The sequence below is a fragment of the Mobula birostris genome, chromosome 5 (assembly GCF_030028105.1).
Source record: "Mobula birostris isolate sMobBir1 chromosome 5, sMobBir1.hap1, whole genome shotgun sequence".
Taxonomy (NCBI): Eukaryota; Metazoa; Chordata; class Chondrichthyes; order Myliobatiformes; family Myliobatidae; genus Mobula; species Mobula birostris.
The window spans coordinates 34025309-34052008 of NC_092374.1; the positions used below are offsets into that span (position 1 = coordinate 34025309).

General features: G+C 42.3%; 1 protein-coding gene across 8 annotated transcripts in view; it reads left to right on the forward strand.

The window, feature by feature from the left end:
* The window catches only part of lhfpl2b (LHFPL tetraspan subfamily member 2b), a 204328-nt gene that overhangs the window by 116607 nt on the left and 61021 nt on the right, over positions 1-26700 (forward strand). For 5 of the 8 annotated variants that reach the window (XM_072257845.1, XM_072257843.1, XM_072257844.1 and 2 more), the window contains one exon: positions 8940-9047. The exons of 2 other annotated variants lie outside the window; for them this stretch is intronic. The gene's annotated coding sequence lies outside the window, so the exon portion shown is untranslated. Of the gene's footprint in view, positions 1-6183; positions 6203-8939; positions 9048-26700 lie in introns of those variants that run through there. One more of the 8 variants, XM_072257851.1, reaches the window with a different exon arrangement.

Below are 26700 nucleotides of genomic sequence, written 5' to 3' on the forward strand. Positions count from 1 at the left end.
TGGGGTAAGAAGGGGAGGAGGGGCACTAACGGAAGTTAGAGAAATCAATGTTCATGCCATCAGGTTGGAGGCTACCCAGACGGAATATAAGGTGTTGTTCCTCCAACCTGAGTGTGGCTTCACCTTTACAGTAGAGGAGGCCGTGGATGGACGTATCAAAATGGGAATGGGACGTGGAATTAAAATGTGTGGCCACTGGGAGATCTTGCTTTCTCTGGTGGACAGAGCGTAGGTGTTCAGCGAAACGGTCTCCCAGTCTGCGTCGGGTCTTGCCAATATATAGAAGGCAGCACCGGGAGCACCGGATGCAGTATCCTTCTTACCCCATCCCTTATTTATTTATTTATTTATTTATATTTTATTTTTTCCCCTTTCTCTTTTTTCTCCCTCTGTCCCTCTCACTATATCTTCCTCTGGTTCTCCCCTCCCCCTTTCTTTTTCCCTAGGCCTCCCGTCCCATGATCCTCTCCCTTCTCCAGCCTTGTATCCCTTTTGCCAATCAACTTTCCAGCTCTTAGCTTCATCCTTCCCCCTCCTGTCTTCTCCTATCTCCTCTTTCAGTTAGTCCTGACGAAGAGCCTTGGCCCGAAACGTCGACTGTACCTCTTCCTATAGATGCTGCCTGGCCTACTGCGTTCCACCAGCGATTTGTGTGTGTGTTGCTTCCTCCAAGTACTCTGGTTTCCTCCCATATTGCAAAGACATGGGGGCTGATAGGTGTAATTGGGTGTTGGTCAACTCTAAATGTGTTAATAAATACATGAAGTATCTCAGAGTGCTGTGTTTGTAATGGATTTCTGCATGGATGTGTGTATGATGCATCACTATATAATTTGTGAATGTGTATACACAGTGGTCATATATGGTGGGTCATCATACATGAGTATATGAAGAATCAGCTTTATTTTACACATGGATCGCATTTTACACATGGAGTGCGACCTAAAGCAACTGTGTATGCATGCGTATTGGAGAGTTGCAGCAGAGCAAATTCATGTGTGCTACGTATAGGAAAGATAGCCATGGGTTTACATACATGAAGAATTATTCTGTGTGTTTTACATCCTGAGTCGGAATGTTTTATATATGCTGTGTTTAAACCCATCTGATTTTGCTCAGAATAAAGAAACCCTAACGAGTGTTATAGTGCATTGTTTTTGAACGATGGGGTTTTATCTACACTTTGTCAGTTCTCATGACTTCCCACACAACTTTTCCCCTTCACAAAGTTGTCTTTGCTTGACTTAACATGAAAGAGTGTGGTTGCTCATAGTTAAATGCACCATTGTATATGCCAAAGCAGCTGAGCATCTTCTTGGTCTTCATATTAATAGGCTATTTAATAACCCAGCCAATAGCACAAGAACAACAGAATAATTTTGTATAATTGGTTGGTTGACCAGTTACCTTGTCTCAGTGTCTTCCTTCAGCTTTCAGGCAAATCCCATCACTGGGCACTTCATAAGTGGCAGTACTGGGACAGATAATTTCAGTCTTTTTACCCCGACCTTTCACTCCACAGCAGCGTGACACACTTCCATTGCGCTGGCTTGAGTTCCACCAGGTGTTGTGTTATTTAAAAAGCTTACTGAGGGTGAGAATATAGTCAGAGAGCACTACAGCATAGGCTGTTCAGCCCATCTAGTCCATGCCCAACTGTTCTTGCCTAGAACGAGGAAATCTGCAGATTCTGGAAATTCAAGCAACAAAGCCACACTCAGGTTGGAGGAACAACACCTTATATTCCGTCTGGGTAGCCTCCAACCTGATGGCATGAACATTGATTTCTCAAACTTCCGCTAATGCCCCACCTCCCCCTCGTACCCCATCCGTTATTTATTTATATACACACATACTTTTTCTCTCTCTCTTTTTTTCTCCCTCTGTCCCTCTCACTATACCCCTTGCCCATCCTTTGGGTCCCCCCCACCTTTTCTTTCTCCCTAGGCCTCCTGTCCCATGATCCTCTCATATCCCTTTTGCCAATCAATTGTCCAGCTCTTGGCTCCATCCCTCCCACTCCTGTCTTCTCCTATCATTTTGGATCTCCCCTTCCCCCTCCCACTTTCAAATCTCTTAGTAGCTCTTCTTTCAGTTAGTCCTGACGAAGGGTCTCGGTCCAAAACGTCAACTGTACCTCTTCCTAGAGATGCTGCCTGGCCTGCTGCGTTCACCTGCAACTTTGATGTGTGTTGTTTTTGCCTCTTGATCCACACTGGGAACATGGCCCTCTGTACCCCTCCCAACCATATATTCATTTTATCCAAGCAAATGAATGAGGAAGATTATTAAAATTGATCAGTCTCCACAAATGTGATGTGGAGCATTTTTGTTTGGATTGAATATCATCAAGACTTTTTAATATTTAAAAAAAAATCTGTTTTAAGTTCAGGTCTGTAATGTTTTGCTCGGAACTAGTTGTTACTTGTCCCACTACAATAAGTAGTGCATACGGCAAAATCCATCACAGGAAGAGCCCCCACCAGTGAGCACATTTACAAGGAGTGCTGCCACAAGAAAGCAGCATCCATCATCAAGGGCCACTCCCAACCTGGCCATGCTCTCTCCTCACTGCTGCCGTTGGGAAGGAGGTAAGTACAGGAGCCTTGGGTCCTATACCACCAGGTTCAGGAACGGTTATTACCCATCAATCATCAGACTCCTGAACCAGCGTGGAGAACTTCACTCACCTCCACACTGAGCTGATTCAACAAGTTATGGACTCAACTTCAAGGACTATTCTCAATATTATTTATTATTTTTCTTTTTTGTATTTACACAGTTTGCATATTGATTGCTTTTCCATCTCAGGATAGTATATGTGACATATACATACTTCGATAGTAAGTTTACTTTGACATTTGGAGAATATTAGCTCATCCACAAGCATGCCTAAAGTCTGACCTGTCAATAAGCAAATGCTCAATGCTTTGATTTTCCTTTGAGATTGATTGAGACGTCCAGGCAGTGTGTTCGCAGAACATTCATATTTACAGCTTTCCTTTTAACCAAGTCTGAAAGGATTTATTACCTAAATGTTCCAGTCTTCTAGCACTTTTAAATCATTTGATTTCTCCTTTTTACCCTATTGTATGTTAACTTCAGTGTGAAGAAAAGCTGCTGATCTTAATCTGGCAGGTGTCCTTTGTAATGAAGTTACTGTGGAGTGTAAAAGCTAAGGAGAATTATTCTTCAGTAGTGGTGAGGGCCACAGCTGCTGTAGAAATGCCACAAAAAGGGCTCTGTGTTGATAAATTGACATTGTGTGAAATGTGAAAGCAGAAGTAAAGCCAGCAGTTTGGAGGCTGGACCCGGGAATTAGAAATCCTGGACAGAATGGTAAATGCCTATTCAAAGAATTACAAAATGAAATGCACTTATTTTTTTAAAAAAAAGGATAAATAAAGATGCTAATTTTCAAAATTTGGCAGCAAGTGCAGAAGTTGGGAGAAATAGAAAAATATGAAAATTGAGAAGGAAAATGCTTGAATCTTTGGATAGGCATCTTCCCTCACGATCATGAATCTTGGTCATCATCTCTTACCACCACCCCCCCCCACCCCCGCCTTCACAAATCCTGGTCCCCTCACCACCATGTATATTGGTCTTTCTTTCCCCGCCCCCACCCTGCTCCTCTCACCACCATTCACTGTTGATCCCATCTGAAAATGTTGACCTTTCTTTTTCCCCTTTAGATGGTCTGTTTATTGTTGTTTTTGTCTTGCACTATAATGCTGCCACAAAACAACAAATTTCACGACATATGTCAATGATTACAGATTTGATTATGACAGATTCTACCACTTGCCTGCACACTAGGGGGAATTTACAGAGCCCAATTATTCACCAGCCGGTATGTCTTTGGGATGTGGCTACAGGAGCCTCCACTCCCGCACCAGCAGGCACAGGAAGAGCTTTTTCCCCTGAGGCTGTGACACTGCTAAACCTCTCTTCACAGCGCTAAGCAGTATTGCACCCGCATTCTACTGTCTCAGTACTTTTATATTTGTGTGCTGTTGCACTTTTTTTATTTGCAGTTATTTTGTAAATAACACTATTCTTTGCATTTCTGGTCAGATGCTAAATGCATTTCATTGCCTTTGAATCTGTACTCGGCACAATGACAATAAAGTTGAATCTAATCTAATCTAATCTAAACCAGAATCCATGAAGGAATCCCATGTGACCATGGAGAACCTGCAAACTCCACAGGGATAGCAATGGGGTCAGAATTGAGCTTGGGTCACTGGAGCTGTGAGGTCGCCACTCGATTATTGTGCTACTCTGCTGCTTCTCGATCTGAATACAACAGATCAGATTTACATTGTGACTGCTGGAATTTGAGTAATTATACAGTCAAAGAAAAGTACAGCACAGAAACAGGCCCTTTGGCCCATCCTAGTCTGTTCTAAACCATTTAAACTGCCTAGTCCCATTGACCTGCACCACAACTATAGGCATCCATAACCCCACCATCCAATTATGTTTTTATTTGTCACTAATAGTGAGTATAAAAAAACAGATTCTTGATTTGGTTCACAGATGGTGTTGTGGAAGTGAAAATTGATGCCCTTGCTCAATCTGACCTCCAAATCCACAGAAATACAGCAGAATTTTCACTTCCCTCAGAAGTGGCTCATCTTACCACTCAGCTGAATAGGCAATATAAACTAGTCTTGTCAGAAACACCCATATCCCCTGCAAGCTGAATTACACCCATTTTGTTTAATATTTCAAGGTGTACACAAGCAGGGGAATAAATTTGTACATGTATGTGTGAAGCAGACATGTAACACCTATCATGAGTTAAAGTATGGCTAGGAAGCATTCATCTGTTGGGCAACATGGAATTGTGCAATGGATGACTAATAAGAAAACTGAAGCAACAATATCCCTTTACAATCGAGCCCAGGTTTCATTTGGTAAAGCTCCTAACAAGGAAAGAGAATATTAAGACTTTACAATTTAGGTGGGATTTTCCAAGATGTGTGGAAGTTCCAGAAAAAAATACAGTACATCCTTTGAAGCTACAGCAAGAAGTTTGCAGAACTTTAAGAGAAAATTTCTGTTTTTTCATTAAGTATGGAGCGTTCCATCCCATCTACAGTGAGGTGTGATTGGTGTCTCAGATACTTATGGTTCAGGAAGTGAGCAGAGAGCCAAATGATGAAGGGGAGGCAGTCAGCAAACATTGCCTACACTTTCTCATTGGCATGATTTCTCCTCGTGACTGATTTGGTGTATATCCCATTCTCTGTCAATCCGCAAATGCAAATGCCTTTATTATAACCTGAGCATTTTCCCCTCAATCATGTACATTAAAATAAAGCGATCGATAGAACAATTCTGAATGGGAAGGTAAATGGAGTGCAAGTATAACCTACAGCAAATTGTGGAGCTTAGCTGACAAGGGCCAACCCACCCTGTTCCTGTTGCTGCACCAGCAATCCATGTCTCTCTACTGAATGCCTCCCAACACAATCAACAATGCCTTAAGTTTGGATCTTGAATACATGATTGACATTACGACTTGGCTGAGTTTTCCTGTCTCAGCTCTTCTGTTGGGAATGTGTAAGGGCCTCCTCAATGGGCAGGGAGAGAAAATCTATGGCAATTGTAAATTCCCTTCTGGTAACCAGCTAAGACTAGAATTGATGGTGGTCTGGCAGGATGCCAAATTCTGTTCTCATTCAGTTTACCCTCTGCAACAAGAATTGTTAAATAGCAGTCAGGAACTCCTTCTTTTTCCTCATTCCATAAGACAGCGTCACTATGGTTAATTATAGCCACCCCGTGGTCTCCTTTCTTCTTCAGCCAATTTCAGCTAACTGAACACAGGCAAGAGAATTAACCTTGAACTGTGTGGTCTGTTCTGTTCAACTGCTCACTATCTCGCCCACTGAGAAGAGTTGAAGATTAGCGAAATTGACAAAAAACAAACACCAGAGATTGGGGCCAGAACTTTCCTGATTTCTACTGCATTTATCACGAGGGTCATTGAGGAAGCTTTGTACTATTTGTGGAAAGAAAGTCACCCAATAAAAGTGCTTTCAGCACATTTTCAGAAACGCGTTTCATTTGTGTTTAGTTATTCATTGGACATGGCTTTCACAGTCAGGGGCAGCATATGTGGTCCATCCGACTATTCTCATGCCTTGAACTGCTGCATTTGGTAGTGGAGCTATTCTCACAGTGCTGTCAGGTAAGGAGCTCCTGCACTTGAACCCATTGACAGTAGTTTTTCTTAGTTAGGCTGGTGTGAGGGTTGATGCAATATTAGCAGTAGTGTCTTTGTGTGATGTGCTGTCTTTATTATCCTTAATGATTGATGGTCTGGGTGGTGCTGCTGAAGTATTCTTGTCAAGTAATTCCAGTACTTTTCCTACATTGAGCTTTCTTAAAAGTTTCTCTGTCAGGACCTAAGCTGTTGGCTCATTATTCATCCTTTGACGATGGCAGTGTTTCCCATTCATTGAGATGAAACGTTTTGAGCTGAAACATTGCCTGTCCACTTTCCTCCACAGACACTGCCTGACCCACTGAGTTCCTCCATCATTTTACTCCAGATTCCAGCATTCGGAGTCTCTTTTATCTCCAATAGGTTTCCCATTCATTTTCCTTGTGATCTGCCAGATAGCTGGTTGTTTTTCAAAGTTTCAATGGCACTTGTCTGTATGAGTGCTGCTTCTTATAGAGATACCGTATTAATCCCAAATGAAATTACAGTTTCACAGTAGCATTAGAAATCCACAGATATAAATATTAGCAGAGAAACAGAAACAATAAAAAATAGCTTTTCACCATTTGGAAATTACCATTCTCTTTAAGATCTATGCTATTTTGACTCACAAAGTGCTAGAATTCTTTGGGAATTTTTTGAGGAAATCACAAGCAGGACAGACAAAGGAGAATCAGCAGATGTTGTTTACTTGGATTTTCTGAAGGCCTTTGACAAGGTTCCTCACATGAAACTGCTTAGCAAGATGAGAGCCCATGGAATTACAGGAGAGGTACTAGCATGGATAAAAGATTGGCAGTGGTAGGATGGCAAATGCAACGTTAACATTCATTTCAAGAGGACTAGAATATAAAACTAAGCCTGAGGCTTTATCAGGCATTAGTCAGGCCTTACCTGGAGTGCTGTGAGAGGCTTAGGTCTCCTTATCTAAGAAAAGGTGCGCTGTAATTGGAGAGGGTCCAGAGGAGGTTCACAAGAATGATTCTGGGAATGAAAGGGTTAATGTATGAGGTGTGTTTGATGGCTCAGGTCCTGTGCTCACTGAGGAATGGGGGGGTGGGGGAGCTCATTGAACCCTGTCAAATATTGAATGGCCTAGTTAGAGTGGATGTGGAGACGATGTTTCCAATAGTGGGGGAATCTAGAACAAGATGGTACAGCCTCAGAATAGAGGAACATCCATTTACAACAGAGATGAAAAGGAATTTATTTAGCTGGAGGGAGGTGAATCTGTGGAATTCATTGCCACTGACAGCTGTGGAGCCCATGTCATTGGGTACATTTAAGGTGGAGGTTGATGAGTTTTTGTTTAGTCAGGGCATCAAAGGTTATGGGGAGAAGGTAGGAGAATGGGGTTGAGAGGGATAATAAATCAGCCATGTTGGAATGGTGAAGCAGATTCGATGGGCAGAATAGCCTAATTGTGCTCCTATGTCTTATGGTCTTAGCTTGCATTTGTAGCGTTAAATTTCATGTGTTGCTATTTTGCACATTTTCTTACTGTTTTAGTTTTCTGCTTCCATCCAGAGGACAATGCAGCTTACTTTGTTTCACTGTCAGACTTGCATTCTCGGCTTTCGAGGCCATTTGTAGATGCAGTGCATAGTTGAGCACCACAAATCCACTGGTCAATACTTGAATATCTGGCCATGTCCATAGAGTGGTCTTCTACCATTGATTTCCTATCCAGATCAGTAAGTTGTATTTAGTTTTAATAAATTGCCTTCAATTCCAAACCCTTATCCCACAATCTCTTGTGTGTCTTTATCTAAGATCTCCTGGAGATAATTAGAGGGTCTCTTGTTTGGGTTAATCATTGCCCTAGCAGGAGCACTAACTCCCATATCATTCAAATATGAATGCTGTCAAAATCATGTAGATTGCATACACTGACTAGTTCCACGAATAATTGTGGCAAAGATTCTGAATCCTTCTAGAAAAGTATACCCAAACAGAAGTCATGCAACACGTTTTAAAAAAAAGACATTGAATATCTTTTGAAGTTGTACATAAAATGCTGTGTTGTGCAGGTGGTTAATGCGGTGAATTGCTTTAACGCATTGCTATCTATCATCATTCCCCCATGTCCCAACTCGTTTGATATCACTGAATTCTACAGTATTAAACCACACATTCTTTTCCATTTAAGTTTAGTCTGTCTCGCTCTCGTGCTCTCTCTTTCTGTCATGCGCTCTTTCTCTCTTGCTCTCGTTACTTGGTCAGGGATGCTTTTTAAAAACAAACTCATTATATGTCAATGCTCAGCTTCCATTAATATGGATCAGGAAGACATTCTGTGAAGAGTAAAGCTGGCATAAGTGTGTTGCACAAGGTTAAGGGAAACAGCTCGACAAGACTTAAAAACTTCATGAATTGGGAATATAGTCGACATACAAAGTAGATGCTACATTTTTGAGCAAGCAGGAAGCTTTTAGTGCAGAGTTAAGGAATATGAGCATGGGCTTAGTGTGCAAAATCATTTGATGAACATCATTTTGTGTAAAGGATATTAAGGGGGTAAATCTGAACCGGTCCAGGCAGGTCAGAAGAAAGCAATATCCCAAGGCATCTTTGATTTTATTTTAAAATTAATGCAAATATGTGGCATTTCCATGCAGATTAACTGTTAATATTTCTACTTGGTAGCTTTTCATCCGAATAAAGATCTGATATTATTTGTCTCTGTTTATGCTTCAAACAGATTGAGCATCGTATCAGTTGAGCCCTGTGGACCTGTAGACTCTAATGGCAACTGGTTGCCCTGAGGAACAGTGCACTGCAGTGGTCTGTACTGTGTGAACCTCCTGAGGTATGGCTGTATGCTTATCATTTAAATGCTTAAATCAAAATTATTTCAAATGAAACTTATTAACTACAAGGTGTTTGAAATCTACTCCCTTAATTTTATACAGGGCAAAAATACCTGGCTAGGTTCCAGGTTCTGTAGGATAATTCTGACTGAACTCTTATGGCTTACTCATAAGATGTTAAATTAACTTGATATAATTTGGATATAGTTCTTTATATGTCATTATCAATGGGAAAGAAGGAATCCTACACTTACCTTTCTGTATTATTTGCAACAGAAATTACAGATAAGGTGGTGAAGTGGATGTGGTTCATAATTGGATCTTTCAAAGTTCTCTAAGGCACATGTAGCTAAAGTCATTAGCGAGTGGATTAGAGACCAAGTCATGGAATGAATCGCTAGCTGCCAACAAAATGGGCTCTAGGGGTCAAAAGTAAATACAGAAAATGCTGGAAACATTCAGCAAGTTGGGCAGCATTTTTGAAAAAGCAAACAGTGAATGTTTCAGGTCTGAGACCCTTGATCACAACTGGGAAAGAGAAAATTGAATTAGTTTTCAGTAGAGAGAAGCTGGTGAATAGATGGATAGAACCAATTCTGATGATCCCGATCTGAAACATTAACTGTTTCTCTTTCCACAGATGCTGACAGAACTACTGAATGTTTCCAGCATTTTCTGCTTTGGGTCAAAAGTCATTGCATACACTGGGGAAGATGGGAAGTGGGGTGTTCAAAGGACCTCCACTGGGACAATTACTATTAAACAGAGTCTCAATTTTGTGCAGAGACATTGGTGAAATTGGGGGAAAATAGACTTACCAGGACTGAGAGTTGTGCCTACAATGAAATATTGTGCAATCTAGGCACCAAGAGTTAGAGGTATAATTTCAATATTTGCAAAGCAGAATAATAAAATCATAAGTAGCAAATAAGTTTCCATTCAGATAGGTGATTATAGTGTTGGGTAATGTAATTGGTGGAAACATACAGAATTCACAACCACTGACATTGGGTTGGGGTTCACTTTAAGAGGCTGGTCTGATGCGAAGGTAAAGGATTTTTACAGCACTTTGTATTCAGTATTCGCTCTTTAATAAATGTGTTGCTATGGTTTTTTCTTAAACATAAAATGCCTCCACCATTTGACTTGTGAAAACATGCAATAGAATCCAGAGGGTAAACTCATTTACCTAGTGAGGGTGTTAGTTTGTAATTTGCCACCAAGTGGAGTAATGAAGGTGGTTATTTGAATGTATTTAAGAGGAAATCAGCAGGAATGCTATAGAAGGGTAAAATAAAGTAAGGAGGGATGAGGCTTTGGAGGAATCTAAACATCAACATAAAGCACTTGGGCTGAGTAGGGTTAATTCTACGAGATTTACTGGTAGTTTACACTTTAGTTTGACAAACATGAGTCCCAAAGTAAACAGAATTCTGCTCATTTCTGTAAGATTTGACTCGGCAACGTGGCTCTGCCGAGGAAGTCTCAGAGGACGATTTAAAGAATTATGCTGATCTGATCTGTCTTCACTAGCCTGTCCTGGCAGAGGTCCAGGTTTGAAAATCAAAAAGCATGATGATTGCTCATTGACATGAAATATCAACTCTTTTTTTTTCCCTCTCCGTGGGCACTGCATAACTCACTGGGTATTTCAAGCAATTCCCATTTTTTTTTGCCTCAAAGAAAGAAGTTTGCTTAACCCAGGTCATGAGGACAAAGCTGGTGTGCAAGCATAAAAACCAGCTGCAGAATAGGCCTTGTGACTGAATCACCATTCTGTGAGGTCCTGGCTGATCTTTTGCAGAGCAACACATGCAAAATGCTGGAGGGACTCAGCAGGTCAGGCAGCATCTATGGAGAGGGATAAATAGTCGATATTTGGGCTGAGACCCTTCATCAGGAGTGAAAAGTAAGGGGGCAGCAGGAGACTGGAAGATGATAGGTGGGACCAGGAGAGGGGGAAGGTAGGTGGATGGAGGAGGGGATGAAGTGAGAAGCTGGAAGGCGGTAAATTGAATGGGTAAAGGGCTGAAGAAAAAGAAATCTGATAGGAGAGGAGAGTGGCTGATCTTCCTTGATGACATTTCCCTCCAGTCTCGATTTTCCTTTATTTCCTTCATGTGGAAAACCCTAGTGATCTCTTTTTGAATCTAATCAGTGACCAAATTCCAAACATTCAGTAATTCTGAAAGTTCTCCTCATCTCAGATTTGAATACTACCCATTGTGCTTTCTCCTATACCTTCTTCACCTTTCCTGCCTACCCCCTCCCCCACCCCTTGATCTTTCCCCTTACTGGTTTTCACCTGGCACCTACCAGCCTTCTTCCCACCCTCCCCCCACCTTCTTTATGGGGCCTCTGCCCCCTCCCTCTTCAGTCCTGATGAAGGGTCTCGGCCCGAAACGTTGACTGTTCGTTTCCATGGATGCTGCCCGACCTGCTGAGTTCCTCCAGCGTGTTGCTTTGACCCCAGCGTCTGAAGATTATTTTGTGCTCAGATTTGAGTAGTTGACCCTTTAATACTGCAATATAAAACAAATCAGTCAGGGAAGCATTATCCCTGTATCTAGCCTGTTACACTTTTAAAATATTTGTGTTTCAATGAGATCATCCCTCATTCACCTAAACTCCAGATGGTGGAGGCCCAGTCTGCTTAGTCTGGGAGCACATCTTCCATCCCAACAATCAACCTGCTGAACCATTACCGAATTCCCTCTTTTGCAAGTTTATTCATCCTAAGGTGGGGACACCAAATCTGTACACAGTATTCTAGACGTGTTGCCACCATTGGAGCCATTAATAACAGGAGCAAGATATCTCCACTCATTTATGCAAATATCCTTGCAATAAAGGCAAACTTACTGTCTGTCTTCAATGCTTGCTACACCTGCACGTTAGCTTTTGGTGAGTCGAGTACAAGAGCAACGTGATCCTACTGAATGCAGCACTGTCTATCTCTCACAGCTTCAAAAATAATCTGCTTCTCTGTTTTCTATTGAAGAGGATAACTTCACATTATTCAACCAGTAACATTTTGTTCCACTAAAATCTCATCCCGTCTCACAGCTGCAATATTGTTTCTTTAATATTGTTGTCTCCAACTCTTCTCCTCCTCCACTCATCTTGTCTGAAAACTCAGACTAGACATTGTGAAGCGGCTGGTGTCGGCTGAGTGGTGAGGAACGTCGCCACCAGGCAGTGAGCTGTGGGGGGGCTAACAGCTGCTCCCTAGCCAGTGTGCCAATTCCTGGGCACTGACGCCACCTGCTTCTTGTATTGACAGACAGCTGATATGCTCTAGGCTCTTCTGTCACCTCTTGTTGGAGGTGGTTCCTCTATGATAACACACTCATTGGCACTGACTACCATTCTGTATTGCCTTCGTAACTCCCGCCACACAGAGCCATATGACAATGAGATCAGTCAGTCTATTTAATTGCTGTGGAAGAGCTGATGGGAGGCAGAACCTTCAGCCAGGTATGGTATTTAATAGTAGAGAGCCTGGAGAGCAGTTGTCTCTGGGAAATATTCTAGACTCGTGTCACTGGAAATAAAACTTGCTTGTACTACAGAATTTGAGAAGCTAATCTTCCTTTCTGTCAGCTGGTCATCTTTTCCAATTAGATTGCTGTGATAAAGAAAACCTAACTGTTACGTACAGAATAGGTTCAGTGATCAGGAAGTAAATGCTGTAGGTGCTGCCGGATATTATGGAAACTTTTAGAACCCATTTCCTCTTGCCATGTTTAATAACATATCCTGTACTTTTCAAGTGCTGACCATTCAAATATGTTTCCACTAGCTTTCGAGTGCCAAGAATGATTTTTTTTTACATTGGCTCTCACTGACAATCTACTGTGCTACATTTCTAAGCTCACGAGAAGAGAATTTTCCTTTATCATACTCTTGCAGAAAAACACTTGGCCATTGAAACGATTTATGGCTTCATTCTTTGTACTTTGTTTTTAAACCAATGGAAGATTAACTGCAGGAGTATTACTTTATATCACGTGACTCAGCGTACAAGTTGGGAATGTTCCAGGTGCTATAATTAACATAATTTGAAGCTTTTTAGTAATGATATAATCCCATTGCTTTCCACGAAGTCTCAATTCCTAATTAAGTCACGGAGGTATTGAATCCTGTTATGAAGATATTATCATAAGATCTCTATCTTTTTGTATGGGTAGAGCCAGCTTAAATGTTCATGCGTTCTATTCACAAATCTTTATATAATATGTGTTTTTGAGACTCTCCATTGCTCGTGGTCAACCATGGATATTGCGTCTTAGCTGTCTACATGATACGCAAGGCAGAGCAGTGCAGTATGGAGAGAAGCTGTTGTCTCCATGCAGCTGGTGAATCCCAAGGAACGACAGACATTGCAGGAGTTGCCAGTAAGCACTGATCTGCCTTAGGGACTCCAGCTTCTGACTGTTCCTCGTGATTTACTCCCAAAGCCTGCCCCATGAGCGGGTATAGTTGCAAGGCAGCAGAGGTTTGAGATCAGAGTTTTCCTCCTTCTAGATGAGCTGCCAACTATGGCTGACAAGCCTCATCTGCCTGAAGTGTCTTGTCAGTAGTGAGATGAAGGTCATCAAGAGGTTCTTGGCCTTTCTCATGGAAATTCTTCCTTGGAATTACTTCCACTCTAGTTTTCTGGGTTTTTGAAGTGACTATTGAAACCAAATTGGAAACCGCAGACTCTTCTACAGATGGTCGTGAGAGGCAAGAGGCAGAGCAACAATGGGAAGCTTTTTAAAAAAAAGAGTCTCTGATTGGCTAATAGAGCTTTTCACAAAACCATTCCTTATTGGCTAATTCTGAGACTCCAGCAGAGTCCATTGTTTGAGCAGTTAATTAAAGAGACCGTGAAGCTTCAGAAAGTAGATTCCTTGAGTGTTGATCTTAATATTTGAGTGAACAGATGACAGGGAAATGCCATGAAAATTTTGAAAGTTCAAAGTGCAGTGGGATCAAGGAACACAACTGAGACCCTGATAAATAGACTGCACAGGGAAGAGAAAAAGATAAAAAGTCAATTTACATTAACTTGCAAAAAAGAGCCCTAATCTGCATACTGTTGATCAGAAATCTAATAATGATGAAAGTGACACAGGACTGAATAGCTTTATGATTTACAATGTGAAAACTAACAGTAGACAGACAATACGGACAAAGAATATCATATTTATTAAAAAGAAATTGGACACTGACTTGGCTGCTTCAGTCATTCCACAAAATGCGTTTGAATGGCATTTCAAAGATATTGAACTGAAGCCTGCAGATATCCAACTAAGAACTTGTGCTGGAGAAAAAAATAACTCCTGTGGGAATAACATTCATAATAGTGAAATGGGATAACTAGCAAGCCACTTTGGGTTTGCATGTGCTAAAAACAGAAGGGGCAGCATTGTGGAGCTGTGATTGGCTGAGACAACTACAACATTATTGGAGATCCATCCGCCATTTGCATGCCACATTTCCTGCAATAGAGTCGACTGAAAGTGAATTAAGAAAGGTACTGGATGATGCCATAGCAATATTCAAGGATGGCACTGGAAAACTCAAACATATCAAGGGTAAAATTATGTTAAATGAAAATGCCACCCCAAGTTTTACTTTAGCCGCCTGGTTCCATATACCATCCATGATGAAGTAGCCAGTGAGCTAGATTGCATGGAGGCTGAAGGAATTCTTTCCAAGGTTGAGTGGAGCCCATGGGCAATGAAGAATGGGTCGGTCAGGGTCTGTGGTGATTTTAAGGTAACCATCAACTCAGTACTGAAAGTAGATCAATACCCTCTGCCAAAGTTAGAGGATATCTTTACAAAACTTTCTGGAGCGAAACACTTCAGTAAAGTGTACTAAGCTGAGGCCTACCTACAGATGGAGATGGAAGAAGAGTCCAAAGTGTTTCTCACCATAAACAGTCACAAAGGGGTTTATCGCTTTAATAAGTTTATATTTGGAGTAGCTTCTGCACCTACACTCTGGCAGAACGCTATAGACCAAGTGCTCCAGGGCTGTTCTGGCCCTCAGTGTAACATGGTTGACATCATTGATAGTGGTGCCGATGATAAGGGACATCTCTAAAATCTCAAGACAGCATTAAAAATATTAGAAGATTATGGGCTCCGAGCATGACGTAACAAGTGTGAATTCTTTAAATCAAGCTTCACTTACTGTAGTCAGACCATCAAAGCACAAGGATTACACAAGTGAGCTGAGAGAATTCAAGCGGTGGAAGATGTCCCAAGGCTAAAGTATGTGTCATAGTTGTGGTCCTTTTTACGATTTGTCAATTACTATACCAGGTTTGTGCCAAACCTGGCTACTCTTCTAGCCCTTGAACTCATTACTATACATCGGAAAGAAATGGCAATGGACAAAGCAGTGTGAGGTGGCTTTCCAAAATGCAAAGAAAGTAGTGTCATCAGACACTACTCACACATTATGATCCACGTCATCCAGTGAATCTTGTCTGTGACGACTCATCTTATGGTATAGGTGCAGTCATGTCACATGTTATGGGTGATGGAAGTAAATGCCCCATAGCTTTTCATCATGTTCCCTTACTGCTGCAGAGAAAACTTACACGCAGATTGATAGAGAGACATTGAGTCTGGTTTGGGGTATAAAACATTTCAACCAGTCCTTGTATGGGAGTGAGTTTACCCTCATTGCTGATCATCAACCACTACCGTCCATTTTCATTCCACAGAAGGTGTTCCACTAACAGCAGCAGCTCGAATGCAGAGATGGGCTCTGTTTCCTGGAGGACACAATTAGCAAGATTGAATTCAGGAGGATGACTAATCATGCGGTCACTTATCCCTGCAAGCAGCCTAAGTTGTATGCCTGCCTGTACACCACCTCTTTCACCTCCATTCAGGGCTCCAAACAGTCCTTCCAGGTGAGGCAACACTTCCCCTGCAAATCTGCTGGGATCATCTATTGTGCCCAGTGCTCCCAATGCGATCTCCTCTACATTGGTGAGACCCATCACAAATTGGGGGACTGCTTCGTCGAGCACCACTGCATCATCTGCCACAAGTGTGACTTCCTGGTGCCAAACATTTTAATTCCGATTCTCGTTCCTATTCTGACATGTCTATCCATGGCCTTCTCTTGTTCCAAGATGAGGCAACCCTCCGGGTGGAGGAGCAACACCTTGTATTCCATCTGGGTATCCTCCCACCCGATGGCATGAATATCAATTTCTCCTTCCTGTTACCAATTTATCCCCTGCCCTTCCTCTATTCCCCACTCTGATCTTTTACTTCTTTTCATCTGCTTATTACTTCTCCCTGAGTCCCTTCCTCCTTCTTTTCTCCTATTGTTCCTTCTCAGATTCTTTCTTCGTGCTGTCCCTGACCTTCCCTGCCCACCTGGCTTCACCTATCACCTTTCATCTAGCCTCTTTCCCCTCCTTCCCACCTTTTTATTCAGGCATTTTCCTCCTCCCTTTCCAGTTCTGAAGAAGGGTCTCGTCCTGAAACATCAACTCACTACTGTTTTCCATAGATGCTGCCTGACCTGCTAAGTTCCTTCAGCATTTTGTGTGCCTTGCTTTGGATTTCCAGCATCTGCAGACCTTATTGTGTTCGTGACTAATCTTGGAAATGCTGATGGGTTGTTCCACTTACCCTTGGAAAAGGAAATACCTTAAAAATTTTACAAAAAAGACACTTCTCGACATATTCTCTCTAATGCAAATTGAAAGTCTCCCTATTACAGCAAGGATAGAAACATAGAAAGCCTACAGCACAATCCAGGCCCTTCGGCCCACAAAGCTGTGCTGAATGTGTCCTTACCTTAGAACTACCTAGGCTTACCCATAGCCCTTTATTTTTCTAAGCTCCATCTTGCCATCCAGGAGTCTTTTAAAAGACCCTATCATTTCCACCTCCACCACCACTGCCGGCCGCCCATTCCACGCACTCAGCACTCTCTGGATGGTCCAAAGGGAAACCGGAAAAGACTCCACACTGTCTCAGGTCTACATGGCCACCAAAAATGGTTGGAAAGTGCAGCAGAAATTCCAGTTGCCCCATTTCTACCAGCACCAAGGATAACTTGCCCTTGAGGGGGGCTGCCTTATGAAGGGATTGAGAGTTGTTGTACTATCTAAGCAGACAGCTGAAGTGTTAGAGGAGCTACATGCCAGTCATATAGGTGTGGTCAGCAGACTGAGCAGCTTGCCTTGCACCATTTGGGATGCCAACACATCCAGGAGAAGCCAAGAGCAATGTCTCTCCATCACTGGGAACACCCTGCATTGCCCTGGCAGAAGATTCATGTGGATTTTTCCGGACGATTCATGGTCACAAATTTCTTGGTAGTAGATGCAGAAGTGTTCCTAATTGCCTGCACTGCAGCCTCACACTCTGTTGATGTGTTGAGAAGCCTCTTCTCAAGTACTGGTGTTCCAGAACACTTAGTTAGTGACAATGGACCACAGTTTGTTTTGAAACAGTTTCGGTCATTCCTGAAAATGAATGGAATAAGACATTTTACATCTGCACCGTACCATCCAGCTGCAAATGGCTTGGGAGAAAGGTTTGTCCAGAGTCTAAAGAACACACTACAGTGACACTGAATCCGAAACTCGCCAATTTCCTCTCTGCATCTCACAATGCAGCACATTCCACAACCAGTAACTCCTCAGCTATCTTGTTCCTGGGTCATCCTTTGTGTTCATGCTTGGACCTCCTCAAACACAATCTCAGAAGGACTATGCCAGTCAAACAGCTGAGCAAACTGAGGGCTCCTCAAGCAAGGAGGTTTGATGTTTTACTTCTGGACAAGCAGTCCTGGTGAGGAACTACAGAGGTGATCAGAAGTTGGTAATTGTAAAGATTAAGGACACAACTGGACCACTGTCCTACATGGTGGAGATTGCATATGATGTCAGCTGGAGATGATGCATCGATCAGCTGAGGAGGGCAGAGTAAATTGTTACAAAAGAAAGGCGCTTCCTGCAGCAGCAGCATCAGCTCCTACAACCACCATGGAGGAGGTGCTGGGACTTCACAGCTGCTCTCATGTTTTTCTTTCCATTAGTTTTGGAGTTACAAAGCAAAACGTACACAGTTGACGTTTTGGTCGGAGGTGCTTCATGTTGCTAACGTATAATGCTTGTGAGGCATTTGTGGGATTCCAGGCCACATGAGTGGTCCTTTCCCAGTACAGGACTGTTCAGTAGCACTTAGCACCTTTGAGCACATTTACAAGGAGCACATGCCACAAGAATGCAGCATCCGTCACCAAGGACCTTCACCATCCACCCATGCTCTCATCTTGCTGCTGCCTTTGAGAAAGAGGTATAGGAGCCTTAGATCTCAGACCTCCAGATTCAGGAACAGTTATTACTCTTCAACCATCAGGCTCCTGAACTAGTGTGGATAACTTGACTCACTTTAACACTGAACTCATTCCACAACCTATAGAACTGTTTTCAAGGACTCTACAGCTAAAGTCCTCCACGTTATTTATTTACTTATTTATCTTTTTTTATCGGTATTTGCTTGGTTTGTCTGTTCCCTCCTGTCCTGTCTTGATTTTCACAAGCTGTTCTCCTAACTTGAGTTACAGAAATAAAGATGTGTTCATGTCTTTGGCACCTACAGACAACCTGTTACTACATGGGGTTAAAGGGATCACAGGAACCTGGGGGAAGATTGCCCATCTTTAAGCAGGTTTCACACTCTCTCACTATGCTGGGAAAAGTATAGATGTTTTGGATCTACTCCTTGATCCCTTCCTTATTGCCAGGGAAACTGCTAAACTCAGTAAATCAATATACTGAACTTGCAGTGTGAATTCAAAATTGCCAATTCTGATTCATCTGCACCCCTCCCCCACCAACCAATGAACCGGAGTGAATAATGGTCCATTGCTACTCCTAGACAGCTTTTTTTTACACTGCACAGTACATAATTGATTAAAGAGCTTCTGTCCTTGTTGGTATTTGAAGTTGTTTCAAATTTACATCAATAAACTGTGAACTGGAGTGGTGCTTTAATGTAATGCATGTGGCATAGGGTTAGTGGTTTCGCCCTGAATATTCATGCTCCTTTGGTGAACCATCTCTGAGCTGAGTTATCTGATGATGTGTAATGAAACCAGACGGCATCATAAACTCGTCCTGCTTCGGATTTGAGCGCAACAGCTCATGCACCATCTCCAGCTGACTGAGTCTCGGTAAGTTGCACCTTTGCCCTCGAGCTCTGACTCAGTGATGTAGTGAAGCTGTATTGTCTAATCCTGAATATTTACCACTTGGCATTCCGAATGGTCAAACTCTAGTTGTGCTGTCAATTATGTAAGTGTGAGCCATATGTATCCCAAAACTGGATTACATGAGAATGGAAAATAAATAGCTATTTCATGCTGATAAAACCACACTGGCAAGCGATGCAGTCTTGTTTAGAATTTTATTTTCCTGCAAGTCAGCACTCCATGAAATGTATGTGCATTTATTGAACGTAAGGCATGTTGCGAGAATGTGGCTGCTGGACTGAACAGTTAACAAACTTCGATTTGCTGCAGTGAGAGGGGACTATCATTCACAGGCAGGCTGCAGCCAGGCAGATTCGTACAGCCGAGGGAGCACTGCTCTATGAACATTGGAGTGGCTTTCCTTCTGGACTGACTTGGCTCTCACAGACCTGTGTAATGTTGGTTAGAAGTTGCACCTTGACGTTGAATGTGATTGAATTAACCTCTCCACTGTGTGTGCTGAAATGGGCTTTTCAGCCCCCTTGGTCTATTCTGCCCTTTCAAGAGATCTTGTCTAGTGTGTCTCTCAATAGCATTTTCTTGCCTTTGTTCCACATCACCAGATCTGCATTGATGTGGCCTTTGAAAGCTGTAGTTAACTCAGTAACAGTGGTATTTTAGAAGTATGTGTGTGCCAGATTTTAATTGCCTTCATGTGAAAACAGAGATTTGGTTATGAATAGTCTGTGCTTAATGCTATGCTGTCATGTTCAGGATCCCTTTGCCACGGAAAATAGGGAACTACAAAGAACTTTAAATGCTTCACTATTTAAAATGTCTTAAGACCACCCCTTGACCTTGCAAACGAAAGAGAATGCCAGCATTTTTGTGCAATACCCTCATAACTTAACACTTAAAGCTCTCGTATTATACTTGTGAATGGGCACAAGCCCATACATTGTTTCTGAGGTTTGGTGTCAAAAAACAAATGAAAGGCTCTCCACTATAAAATAATAGTTTCTAAAAATAATATTTTTCGGAATGTAGCCATTGCTTTTATGCCAACATTCTGAGCCCCTCCCAGTATTGGTGAGCTATCATCTTCAACTTCTGGTGAAAGTACTCCCATAGTGCTGTTGGTTTCGTGTTCCAAGGATTGGACCCAGTGATGATAAAATATGAAACACCAGTGATGTATTTCTGACTTGGGACAGTTTGTGACTTGCAGAGGAATCCACTCATGATGGTGTTCCCACGTACCTGAAGGCCTTAGCCTTAGCGGTAGAGGTAGCCGATAGAGACATAGAAAAGTACAGCACAGAAAAAGGCCTTTCAGCCCATCCAGTCCATGCCGAACCATTTAAGCTGTCCACTCTCATCGACTTGCACTGGGACCATAGCCCTCCATACCCCTACCATCCATGTACCCAACTAAACTTCTCTTAAATTGGAAGCTTAATCCACACTTTCACAACCCTCTGAGTGAAGAAGTTTCCCCTCATGTTTCCCCTTTCACCTTTCACCCTTAATCCATGACCTCCGGTTGTAGTCCCGCCTTCTTCAGTGGAAAAAGCCTGCTTGCATTTATCCTATCTATACCCCTCATAATTTTGTATTCCTTTATCAAGTCTCCCCTCAATCTTCTACATTCCAAGGAATAAAGTCCTAACCTGTTCAATCTTTCCTTATAACTCAGATCCTCCAGACCCAGCCAAATTCTTGTAAATTTTCTCTGTAGTTTTTCAACCTTATTTACATCTTTCCTGTAGGTAGGTGACCAAAACTGGACACACTACTGCAAATTAGTGCTCACCAACGTCTTATACAACTTCAACATAACATCCTATCTCCTGTACTCAATACTTTGAATTATGAAGGCCAATGTGCCAAAAGGTTTTGTTACAACTCTATCTACCAGTGACATAGCTTTCAATGAATTATGGATCTATATTCCCAGATCACTTTGTTCTACCACACTCCTCAGTGCCCTACCATTCACTGTGTAAGAGCTACCCTGGTTGGTCCTACTGAAGTGCAGCACCTCACACTTGTCTACATTAAATTCTGTCTGCCATTTTACAGCCCATTTTTCCGGCTGGACCAGATCCAGCTGCAAGGCATGATCGACTTCCTAACCCGACCCCCCCCGCAAATCTTGGTGTCATTGATAACCACATTATCGACCAGGTGGTTGATGGAGATGACAAACAACAACGGGCCCAGCACCGATCCCTGCAGCACTCCACTGGTCACACAGGCCTCCAGTCAGAGAGGTAACCATCTGCTAATACCCTCTGGCTTCTCTCACAAAGCCAATGTCTGATTTGGGAAGTACTGTAAGAGAAGCTTGGTGAACAACTACAGTGCATTGCACACTACAGCCACTGAAGTGAATAGGTTGCCGATCAATAAGGTTGAGTAGTGAATAGGTTGCCGATCAGTAAGGTTGAGTCTTGAAGGAACTGCACTCTTGCACATTGTTTTGGTAATTCCAGGATAATAGTTGGCTAGAAGCATGGAAAGTTCAGGAGCACTTCCTCAATATACCACAGTCAGCATGTTACCTGCTCCCTTAGCCCTTGCTCTATCCAGTGTTTTCAACCATCTTTTGATGTCACTTGATTTGGCTGGAGGGTGGCCCCTGAAATGGTGGTGATCATAGGAAGAATCCAAGATGGTTCATCCATATGGCACTTTTAGCTGAACCTGGCTGTGTATATCTTTCAGCAGCTTTTGCACAGGAATTCTGAGCCTTGACACCATTGAGGATGGGGATGTCTTTGGAGCCACCACCTCCTTTCAGTAAATGTTGTATAATACATGCTATTCTACCAGATGGCACCTCAATCTTGGGTACATCAGATGCTGGATCTGGCTTGCCATTCTACCCTCAGTGAATCAGAAGTATTTCTGAGGTTGATAGCAATGGTAGAGCAGGGGATATGCTCTACCATATCTATCATAAGGTTACAGATTGTGGTATGGTATATCTTTTACTGCTGTTGATGGCTCACTACACCTCAGGGATGTTCAGCTTTGAGCTACCTGAGCTAATACAGGTTTGAGAGAATATCCAGGTTCATTCTCTCCCTTTTTAGCAAGGTGCCACTGTCTTGCACCAAGATAAAGTGGTTTGAAGACAGGAATTCCAGCCCCTGTGAAATAATGGTCATTATTTTGTTTTTCATTTCTATATTGTGTGCATTTGAATTTCTGGGATCCTAATTCTAAATCAGTTCCACAGTTCTTGATAATTCACCTTTTGAGGAAATGCACACGGAAAACATCCTCCCTTTGTCTTCTATTTGCTGGGTTTGCTGCCTGGTTGATTTATTGATGCCGTGAGCTCTCTTTTCATTGATTTTATGACACTGTGCGCCTTATCTTCAACCAGAAAGTTCTGAATATTAAGTCCCATATTCTGGTTCTTGCTGAGTGAGTTTCTTTGTGACTTGGGCAACTTGACTGGGTGCATTGAAGTGAAAGGGTGTTCAGTGAGGTTAAGACTGACAACCTGCCATACCACCAATTGGAATGTGATTTACTGTAAGTCAGCTGACAGAGTAGCATTGATAATCATATGCTGTTCTTTGTCTAGAGTCTCAAAATTGGCAGAACACAACACTCTACACTCGAATACACTAGAGCTGCAAAATAGCACTCATTGTTACAACTGGGAAGTCATTCACTTTGACCTTGGCCAAAGAATGGACAGCTTAATGAATTGAGGATTAATATTTCTGACTTTAAAGGAAAATAGTTTAGGCTGGATACAGTACTGGGTGGTAATTTTCTATGTTCATTCAGCAACTATTAGCAAATGCCTTTGCCTTTGTTTCAGTGTCTGTGGAATAACAAGACAATGGCTCCTTTCTTTGTGAGTGTGTGTGAGCTGCAGGAGTTTCTCATCTAGTGGCAATGCATAGGGGACAAATTCAGATTAAATTATTTTTTTCCTCGGCTGTGAACAAGGAACCATTAACAAAGCTGTTGCAGACTCGTCAGTGTGTAAATTGGAACTCTGTGCCTTTCAGAGTGCAAGTACCTGGGCTCCTTGTCTAATATAGGTTGAAGCACAAAAAGATTCCTTTTCATCAAAGGCAAGTGGTGGCAGCTAAAGCTTTGCATAGGTAAGTGTGACGTGAGGTGCTTTCCTCAGACCACCATTTAGTGCCCACAGCACGCCAAGCTAATAGGTTGATGCTCCTTCAGGAAAGATTCTAGAGCCAGATGGAAGAAATGTTTTGAGCCACTATTGAATGATCCAGATTCAACTGCTACAGATATCATCATTGAGTTCATCCCTCTACGCTCTGAAGAGCAATCACTTGCTGAAGACCCACCCTTTCCTGTCCGAAAGGGAGCAAGTCGTATCATCAGGCAAACCATGCAAACCGCAGGACCAGAAGTTCGACATAAGTCTACCAAGTGCAGACCTTGAAAACAATTGAGCATTTCTTTTGCTTCAGTAGCTAGTCCTCTCGAAGAGTTAATACCTTTGCGAGACTTCAGAGGTTCATCCACTGCCTGTTATTGCTTGCTTCTATTGTTTGCATGATCTGTTTTGTGTTTTTTTTTTGGGGGGGCACATGGGGTTGGTCTTATTTTTTTAACTGGGTTCTTCTGGGTTCCTTGCTTTTCGACTGCCTGTTAAGCAAACAAATCTCAAGGTTGTATAATTTATACATTTGTTGATAATAAATGCACTTTGAAACTTTGAATCTTTGCCAGCAGCTGACAGAAAGACATCTAGATTCAGGTCATCCCTACATTGCCCTATCGATGTGAAGCTTGGTTCACCTCCCAACAAAACCTCGAGCAATGCATCATTGCTTCTACTGGTCGGAGTGGACTTTGTGGGCAGAGAGGCCTGTTTCCATGCTGCATCATTTACGATCACTGACTTAGGAAGATCCTTCACAATATGGGAGATTATTGATCACCCTGCTGCCTGTCTGTTCAGTGAAGCGATGTTCCACTTATGTTACATTAGGACCAGTGCACTGGGCAATGTGTGGGTGCCAGATTCTTAATCTCATCCAACGAGTCGCCTTCTCCAAGCGCACACACAATCAGAGAACACTACGCACATATTGAGTTGACTTTATCACTTACATCCTTCAAATACATGAAGAGTAAAAATCTTTACGTTACGTCTCTGTTCAAATGTGCAATTATAGTAATTTATAATAAATATTATGTACAAACAGGATAGTCAATATAACAGAATTACAGTAGCATCAGCATGAATTAAGCAGTCTGAAGGCCTGTTGGAAGAAGCTGTACCGGAGCCTGCTGGTCCTGGCTTTTATGCTGCAGTACCGTTTCCCGGAATGTAGCAACTGGAACAGTTTGTGGTTGAGGTGACTCGGGTCACCAGTGATCCTTCGGGCCCTTTTCTCACACCTGTCTTTATAAATGTCCTGAGTAGTGGGAAGTTCACATCTACAGATGCACTGGGCTGTCCGCACCACACTCTGCAGAGTCCTGTGATTGGGGGAAGTACAGTTCCCATACCAGGCAGTGATGCAGCCAGTCAGGATGCTCTCAATCATGCCCCTATAGAAAGTTCTTAGAATTTGGGGGGCCATACCAAACTTCTTCAATCGTCTGAGATGAAGGAGGTGCTGTTGTGCCTTTTTCACCACGCAGCCGGTATGTACAGACCACAGGAGATTCTCGGTGATGTGTATGCCAAGGAACGTAAAGCTGTTCACCCTCTCAACCCTAGTCCTTCATCTCAACATCAATATAGAGGTCACATGATCAGAGTAGCAAGCTATCCAACACATTCAATCAGGCAGGGTTGATTTTAAGGAGAAGCATTCTGCCATTAAGAAAGAAAGGGAAAGAATTTCCTGCCTGCATATAGCTAGTCTTCAAGACAGTGATCAATTTGGGTTCAATTGGCATTAACAACCCTCGCAATGGAGTGAGTGTGTTTTAAATAAAATTAGATTTGGTTCACTTTTGATAGTTTGCCTGTGAGCAGATAGCTGCTAGAACTCCTGAATGTGGCAATTTGCCCCGCCAATGTGATGCGATGAAGTGAGGCTTTGGGCCTACTTTGGGCTGCTCCAAGGATTTGGATCTAAGGACTCCGTTTGGTTTGGAATGCTGCTGTTGTTGCTCGATTCTATTGTTTCCATGATTTGTGTTTTTTTTCCTCTTTCTCTGCTGGGTTTGGTCTTTTTTTTAAACTGGGTTTTCGAATTTCTTTCTTTGCAGCAGCATGTAAGCAAACAAATCTCAAGTCTGTATAATTTATACATTCTTTGATAATAAATGTACTTTGAGCTTAAATATGAAGATGGGAATTCAAGAGATTATATATATCTTATGGGAATTGTTGACTTTTTTAGACCTAATAGTATTGATCATATCAGGAAGTGGAGGTTCTTGTATTTACTGCAGCCGTTCTGGAGATTTGCCTTTCAACAGCAACAGTATGAAGCGGTCCTTCATTTTCTATTCTTTGTACCACAATAACCTCTGCCAAATAGCAAAATGAACAGGCAATAGAGGACCAGCAGGCAAGGTAGCTTTGTCCCAGTGCATAATAAATCAGCAGCTGCCTATCACTCAACCAGGTCAAGAAGTTCAACAGATTCTGATTTATTTATTTACCATATGTAGAGCAAAACACACAGTGAACATGCACTCTGTGTTCATGCAGTGAATTAACAACCAACACAACCTAAGGATGTGCTGGGGCACATTCCAGTGCCAACAAAGCTTGCCTATAGTGTTCACAGAACAATACGAGCAACGGCAACACAAGTCCCATTTCTCCCACCCATCCACCCATCCAGACAGCCTTCCAATCCCACGATCTCTGGTCTACAACCTCCGTTCAATCCGTGGACTCAGTCATTGGGCCTTTAGCCTCCCTAGTGGACTTGCAGATCCGGGGTTCTGGCCGCTGGACTTCCAGTTGACCTTTGGGTTTCAATCTTCAGCATCAACACCAGGATTCTCCGATGATGAGCATGAGGACCCTGATCATGTATATGACGACATCGCATAGGGTAGTAAAATCTAACACAAGAAAAAGTAAAAGTGGTCTTTGGTGTTTTTAATAAAAACAAGATACTGAGTGAGTTGGGTGGTTTCTGTGGGAAAAGAAACAGAGTTAAATTTTCACATCAAAGATACTCAGAACTGTGGGGGGAGGGAGGCAAATTGATTATTGATCACTGAATGGCTAGGGCAAAATGAGTATCTTTATAATGTGAGAGCAGGTTTACAAAGGTCATTAGGTGAATGAGGGCTGTAGAGAGCACACAAAGGAATGTAACAGTTGAAAAATACTGAGCTGTAGGAAGTGCCCAGGTTTGACAGTGTGAGTGGAGAGAGAGAAAAACACGAGCAAATATTACATGGGAGAATCCAAATATTAATTGGGTGAATGCTTTTTGGAGCACTTAA